This window comes from Agelaius phoeniceus, chromosome 9, assembly GCF_051311805.1.
Source record: "Agelaius phoeniceus isolate bAgePho1 chromosome 9, bAgePho1.hap1, whole genome shotgun sequence".
Classification (NCBI taxonomy): Eukaryota; Metazoa; Chordata; class Aves; order Passeriformes; family Icteridae; genus Agelaius; species Agelaius phoeniceus.
In genome coordinates this window covers 1,555,447-1,563,071 of record NC_135273.1, presented here as the reverse complement: position 1 = coordinate 1,563,071, position 7,625 = coordinate 1,555,447, and the positions used below count along the sequence as shown (strand labels likewise).

The 7,625-nt window shown below is 47.0% G+C and overlaps 1 protein-coding gene across 2 annotated transcripts in view; it reads left to right on the top strand.

The window, feature by feature from the left end:
- Positions 1–327: 327 nt before the first annotated feature.
- The window catches only part of MGMT (O-6-methylguanine-DNA methyltransferase), a 139,898-nt gene continuing 132,600 nt past the window's right edge, over positions 328–7,625 (top strand). Inside the window, exon 1 of one of the 2 annotated variants that reach the window (XM_077182756.1) lies at positions 328–435. The gene's annotated coding sequence lies outside the window, so the exon portion shown is untranslated. Of the gene's footprint in view, positions 446–7,625 lie in introns of both variants that reach the window. The other variant, XM_054637339.2, reaches the window with a different exon arrangement.

Here is a 7,625-nt window from a genome sequence, read left to right as displayed (position 1 = left end):
CTCCATTCCTTATCCCAAGCCCAGCTCTCCGGGATGCTCTCCCCGGAGCATCCCGTGGAGCCCTTTAAGCCCTGCAAGGGGCTCTGAGCTCTCCCTGGAGCCTTTTCTTCTCCAGATGAGGTCCCCCCCAGCCGTGTCAGTGGCACAGATCGCTGTTTTGGGTGGATTTTTTACAGAACTCCGCGTTCTTCCCACGCGTGCGGCCCGGCCCGCAGCCCCAGTCGGGCCGCACCGGCCGCGGCGGTCCCGCCCGGCCACGGCCCCAGCCGCGGGGAGCAGGGAGCAGGGCCCAGGCTCCTCCCGGCTCCCTCCCGGAGCCACCTGGAACTCCCCGGCTCTGCCTCTTCCCCTTCCCCCGCCCGGCTGCGGCTTCCGGGCGGCCCCGGCCCCGCCCCGGCAGCGCGGCCTGTGCGGAGCGGCCGCGGCCATCTCCGGGTGCGGGCAGGTGCGCGGGGAGCTCTGCGGCTGCCGGGGACACCAGGGACAGCCCCAGAGCTCCGGGGACAGCCCCAGAGCTCCAGGACTGACAGGGAGAGGCAGGGGCCGGCCCGCAGGGTGGGCAGGCAGGCGGGCGGGGTGAGCGGGGGATGCTCGGCCCCCGGAGCCCGCAGAGCCGGCGCAGCGCAAACCCGCCGGGGCTGGGGCTGCGGGGGAGCCCGGCCTCCGAAAAACCTGCTGGTTGTCCTTGGAACACTGCTGGGGAAGGGGGGATGGATGGCAGCAGCTCGGGGTCATGGCGGGTTTCCGTGAATCTCCAAAATAATCGCTCCGGGAAGGGCCGGTTCCCTCCCCGGAGCATCCCCGGGCGCGTCCTGTGCCCCAGGCGCGGTGGGGATGGGGTGGGCGGGCGGCAGTGCTGCTGGATGGCCTCCGAGAGGGTAAACTGCACCTAAATAATGGCCCAAAAGCCTGCCCAGGGTGCTTTTAGAGTTTCCCTCGCTGGGAATGTTCCAGAAGTGTCTGAGCGCCGTGCTGTGCCATGTGCTCGGGGATGCGCTGATGGGAACATGTGAGCTGCTGTGGTCCCTCCCAGCCTGACCCTCTCTAATATAAGAAATAATAATAAGAAGAGTTAGACCCACTCTAATAATAAGGAATTAATGTTAATCTAAAAATATCCTTTCAGCACTGATATAAAAGCCAACCTCTGCAGGTGTTTTAAAGTAATTGCAATAATGTAACTGTATGCAGCTTTTAAAGCACGGTAAATGTAAAGAACTATCTGATTTATTTGCCCCTCCCAAATAAACCGTATTTGTGGTGATGTGTATCTTATTTTTGTGGAGTGGAGCTCTTATTGAATGGTGAGGTGCAGTCTCTGCAGTGTTGCACTTTGAAAAATCTCAGTTTTATGGAGTGGGGTATTACACAGGTGCTGTGACAGTCATTTCTCAGCTGCCTTTTGTGTCCAGGCTTGTGCTCACCCTGCACAAGGCTCATCATCTGGAGGAGTCTGTTGGGATGACAGAGGTCCCTTGTAAACCTGCTGAAGGTTTTGGCCTCCAAGCACTGCCTGTCTCCCTTATGCACTGGCAACTAAAGTTGGGGATGTGGGCTTATTCTTTCTGGAGCAAAACCCACCCCTTCAATGTCTAAAAACATAATTTCCTTGTGAATGTTGTCAGTCTGTGACATGATTGATCTTTTTGTAGTAAAAGTTTTGTTTGCTTGGTTTTCAAACAGAAATGTTCTGAATATGGACAGTTCCACCAAAATCTTCAGGTTTCAGCAGGAAAAAGATGTGGCAGTGTGAGCTTGTGAGGTGGCTTTAGCAATTCCTATCTGCATTCTGGCCCGTGACAAGTTCATTACACCAATTATTGCATCAAGAGAGCAGAAGCTCTATAGGAAACTGTTGTAGTTAGAGACTAACTTGTGTTACTGTGGCTGCTTTACCTCTTGATAACTCTGTAATTACCTTGTCACCACTGTTTAATGCTTCACCTATGCAGAGGATCAGCTCATGGCATCACTGAGGGGATCGGGGCCTGGAGGAGAAGCTGCTGCCCCTTGGGAGGGCTCCTGGGGTTGCCCTGAATGGCTGAGTTAAGGACTTGTGCAGGAAAAGCAGGATGTTTGTTATGGGAAGTGTGGGTGAGGTGGAAAAGCTGCACCTGAGCAGCTCTGGTTAAACTCACTGGTGACAGGGGAAACACCCAGAAGGAGCAGTAGTGCCAAAAATCCAAAGGAGGACATGTCAAAGACATGGATGGCTGGTTTTGTAGTGGGCTTTTTTTCTTATACAGTAAGGATTTTGGAGGACTGAGAGCAGCTGATGCTTGTGAATTAACCCTCAGGGTGCTGGCTGCTCTGGCAGTGTGTAATTTCCTTACCAGGTGGCAGCCTCACCTGTGGTTGTTCAGGTGTTGGTGCTGGAAGAGCTTCATGGGAACAAATTGGGGGTCCAGCTGTGTTGGGGTGTCAAAATTAGACAGCAGCCTCCAGCCCAGTCAGCTCTTCTGCCTGGGACACAGCTGACCTAAATTACACTTAATTCTGAAAGGAAAAGCCTTTCTGCTGGTCAGTTGTTATTTCATAGTTCACAGAGCAATATCAGAGAATGGTTTGGGTGGGAAGTGACCTTAAAGCCCATCCAGTGCCACCCAGGGACCTTAAATCCCATCTCAGAATTCCAGCCTGGTTTGGGTGGGAAGGGACCTCAAATCCCATCCATTCCACCCCTGCCATGGCAGGGACACCTTCCACTGTCCCAGGTGCTCCCAGCCCCAGTGTCCAGCCTGGCCTTGGGCACTGCCAGGGATGCAGGGGCAGCCCCAGCTGCTCTGGGCACCTGTGCCAGGGAACAATTCCTTCCCAGGATGATGATGGAGCAGGGGTTCAGCAATTTGAGCAGGAGCTCTGTTCCCATGTCACATTCTGAGCACCTGGAGCTCCTAAATCCATCCTGCAGGCACTGCAGGTCCCTCTGACATTTCCTGCAGCACGGTGCTCCCTGCCTGTGGAGCTGGCACTGCCCATTCCCAGCAGTTGTCAGGGAGGCTGGATCCACATCCCATAACTCGAGGAGCCAGCACTTGTTAACTCTATTTGTTTTTATTATGGACATCGATCTGCCAGTCGCAATAATGCATTTATGGACATTTTTCTGCAAGCACAGCGCTGGTGGCAGTTTTTACTGACAACTTGAGTCATCTGGACAGGAGTTGAAAATACGTTTATTTTATTGACGGATTGTGCAATTCTCTCGTTCACCCAGTGTTCATAAGATAACTGGACTGGTGAGGAGAATGTAACTGATGGGAATATGGAGGGTGAAGTTTTAATTTTGGGAGGTTTGGAATCTTTTAGGTAGTGACAGGTTGCAGAACGTGTTTGGGGTAGGTTTGGGAGCTTTAACTTCATTAATGCTGTAATTAAAAAGTGAAAGGCTCGGTGTCATTACAGCAGAATTCCAGACCTGAATTCCCTCCCTCTGCTGCTAACTGGGAATGTTACTGACCAGTAATTGTGCTGATTTATCTGAAGGTATAATGGGTAAAATCTTCCTAATGGAAGAAAAAACCCTTGTTGAATTTAGCATTTCTGACATATCATCCAGCACAGGTGTGCTTGGGCCAGCATGAAGTTTAACACACAGCTGGAGGAGCAACCAAACTATAAAACCAAACCTGTGCTGAAGTATTCTTCATAAATGCAAAATGCAGTTTTAAAACTGAGCTGCTTATGGTCCAGGCAACTGCTTAAAATGTATTGAATGCCAATAAAGCTTGTGTGGGTTTGGATTTTAATGAAGTTGAGTAATTGGAAAAGTTATTTGGAATATGTTGCTATTTTGATGCTTTTTGCTAATCCTTTTTCAACTTGTTTCCTTATTTACTATTTTATATCTGCACACCTAAATTACCATGTCCTGGTGGCTGTCAGGAGTATCAGGTTATTCTGGGCCAAATGAAATGATACAGATAGTTTCAGATATCTTTTCAAGTCACTTTTGAAACTTGGACAGCTGAAATTCTTCCTCATGCAGCAGAGAGTCTGAAGGTTATTAACCATACCTGAGCAAATCACCTTTAATTGTGAAGAAGAAGAGGGGAGTTCATTAAAACAAAGGTTCTGACTTCTCTGCTTTTTGAGTGAAATAGGAGTTAAATATTAAAATAGCAGCACTGATCAATGGCCTGGAGTCTTGAGCAGCTTGGCAGCAGGGAGTAAATAATAATTTGAGTTTTGACCTGATGGATGCATTTTAGCTTATAACTTTTATACAAATGCCACCTTTTTGTGCAGACCAAGGCAATCAGTATTTTAATATATATATATATATATTAGCAGAGCCCAGTGGAGTCAGGAGTGTTTTGTTGTGTGAATGCTGCCATCTCTGTGCTCCACGTGCAGATTTAGGTCCCTCCAGGTAACCCTGCATTAGCAGATAGCAAGAATTAGTGCTGTCTTGTCAGTGCTGCTGCTGCATAATCATCATCAGGAATACTGAAATTATCTGAGTGCTTTAGATCAGTCAGCACAAGGCAAACAATGCTCTTATCTCAGCTTGTTTGTACATTCAAGTGTGCAGAAGGTCTGTTAATTAGTTACACTTTTTAATAAACACCTAAAGTATACTTAAGGCCCTGTTAAAAGATTAATTTTTCTGTTTCACATCATAAAACCAGCAGATGAGTGTTCAGCATGTGGCAGTACATGGGCAGCACGAGCCTGCTTTGGCAGCCTGGGCTGGTGGTGGGGACAGGACAGCTCTGCTGTCACCCATGTCCTGCAGAAACAATTCCCACAATTCACATTCCCTGCACTGGGCCCTGCTGGATTGAAGGGTGGGCAGAGGTGCAGTGGGAAGGGTGTGGGAAAAGGGAAATCCCTTGCACAGTCTCCTGTTGACACCAGAAATACCTCTGGTTCTTGGCTGACTCCATAAAATATGAAGATTTATGGTTGATGGGGTTTACTCAAGCTGGCCACAGTTGGTTTGGGGGTTTTTGTTTTGGTTTTTTTTGGTTTTTTTCCTGAAATATAGAGGAATTAATTGGATTTCAGTCCAGCTTAGTGGGCCTGGATCATAATTCCCTTTTAACTTGGAGGTTTAGGCAGTGGGATGGAAGTAAAATCTGGCTCTGTGGCCAGGGTTGTGCTTTAGGAAGGTAAAATTGGGGTCCAACAAGGCAAAGTGCTTCCGCTGGAACAAACTTTTAAAATAAATTATGAAATCCCTGAATGGTTTGGGTTGGAAGGGACCTTAAGGAACATCAGTTCCCACACCCAGGAACAGATAGTTCCAGTGTCCCAGGTGCTCCCAGCCCCAGTGTCCAGCCTGGCCTTGGGCACTGCCAGGGATCCAGGCTGGGCACCCTGTGCCAGGGCCTGCCCACACTCACAGGGAAGTAAAAAATGCTTGTTTTATTTTATTTTTTCTTTTAACATACCAATAATACTATTTTCACTGATTGCACCAGTTTAATGTACTTTATTTTATATTATTGTTAATGCAGCTGGCCCTGGATTTAAATGCATTTCAGTTGCCTTTTTGTGCCATTATATTTGATTCCTCAGCGAGACTTTCTAAGAATATGATTAACCCTCTGGGTCATCTTATAATGTAATTATTAATGATTGATTCTGTTTATCCTTGGGATCAATATGAGAAGCAAAAATGCTTTGGCATATATTTGGGGTTGATTTCTTGCATTCAGTAAACATGATCTGGTGACAAGACTGGTATTGGTTTATTACTCGGAACGTGTTTGATGAATCTGAAGTGTGTAATTAGTTTTATATAATGATGGTGATATGTGGGGTTTTTTACATGACTTATGTTAATATGGCCAATAGTGTTAACATCTCCTGCCACTAATAGTTAGGGTGGGGATGTATAGTAATTGATCTTCCTGGGAGTGCTGTAATGTAAAAACAATTCCGGCTGTTTGAAGTATATTTTACAAGTGTGCATTGGGCCTTTGGGATGTTATACTGAAAAACCCAATTGTACAGTTACCATGGGAACCCAATTAGAATAGATTGCTGGATTTTTTTTTTCTTTCTCAGGCTTTCATCTTGACCAAAAATCTAATGTACTTTAAATGTTTTCATACGGAATTTTGTTCGTATAGTCACTTGGTGTAATGGCTGGTTTTTAATTTTACTGCTGAACCAGAGTGTTCTGTTGAGGGTCCCGAGGACTTATCCTTCAAGGAGAATCTTCCTTTAGTGTTTAAAAGTTGATGAACTGAGAAAAAATACTTTTTATTAATCCAAGTTCTTACTGCCATCACATGTACTCGTCAGGCTGCAGTCCTGGGGGAAAAAAAAGCAGGGAAGTATCTCAAAGCTCAAGGACTTCTGTTCTAGATCATCAGCAAAACACGGCTGAAGAATTTCCTGCCCTTCAGGGAGCTGTTTTTGATGTCACCTCTGACTTTTCTTCACCTTTTTTTGGCCTGTTCACGTATCCAGAGGTTTGGGATGCTCACTGTGATGTGTTTGCTTCCTGGACCATTGAGCCCCTGCAGGTGTTTGTGTATCTCCAGGTGTCCTGGGAGCATCCTGCTCCCTCAGCACAGCTCCTGGGTGGCAGCAGAGCTTGTGGGCAGCTTGGGAACATCTTGCTGGAATGGCCAGGGGAAGCTGAGGCAGGAGGGATGGAGATGGATATCACTGGTCCTTGTTGGCAGCTCTGAGCTAGTGAGGATTGTCACCTATTTATTTTTCCCATGCTGCTGGTCAATCCCTGCAGTTTATCCACTCTGCAAATGCAGGAGGGAATGTTCCATTTTTGGTGAAGCCATTGCTGGCATGAAGGTTTCAGTTTTTCGAGGTTTGGTTCTGGTGTCTCAGTTTCCACTCCATGGAAGTGGTGTCACTGAATTGATCAATGTGTGTTGCTCCAAAGAGGTTTTGGTGGTGTCACTGAATTGATCAATGTGTGTTGCTCCAAAGAGGTTTTGGTGGTATCACTGAATTGATCAATCTGTGTTGCTCCAAAGAGGTTTTGGCTTTAATGGTGTCACTGAATCTGATCAATCTGTGTTGCTCCAAAGAGGTTTTGGCTTTTGGTGGTATCACTGAATCTGATCAATTTGTGTTGCTCCAAAGAGGTTTTGGCTTTTAGTGGTATCACTGAATTGATCTTTGTGTGTTCTCCAAAGAGGTTTTGGCTTTTAGTGGTCTCACTGAATCTGATCAATGTGTGTTGCTCCAAAGAGGTTTTGGCTTCTTGCCTTCAAAGCCACCCTCAGGAGAACCCTTCAGCTCCATGTGAAGTACTGACCTCCTCCAGCAAGACAGCCTTTGCAAGGCTGAGGTCCGTTTTGGAGGGATGGTTTGGACTTTTCAAGGGTTTTTTTTCTGTATGGTTTCCCCCATTCTGGCTTTCAGAAATCTTCCAACCTCCATGGTTTGGAGATGACTGGTTTTACCCAAGCTCTGGTCACCCAAGGAAAGCCTTGTTGGGTGAGCAGATGGAGCTCAACCAGGGTTTGAAATGAGCTTCTGGATAAATCTGTTGAGGCAAAGATTTCAGCTTTACCCTTCGGGAAGATCTAAAAAACCTGAGTGTTGCTGGGTGCTTTGAAATACCCAGCTCTGAACTGATGATAGAAGTAAATTGCTATTTTATTTTTAGCTCTATCACAGATATTTTAAGTAGTTCTATTAGA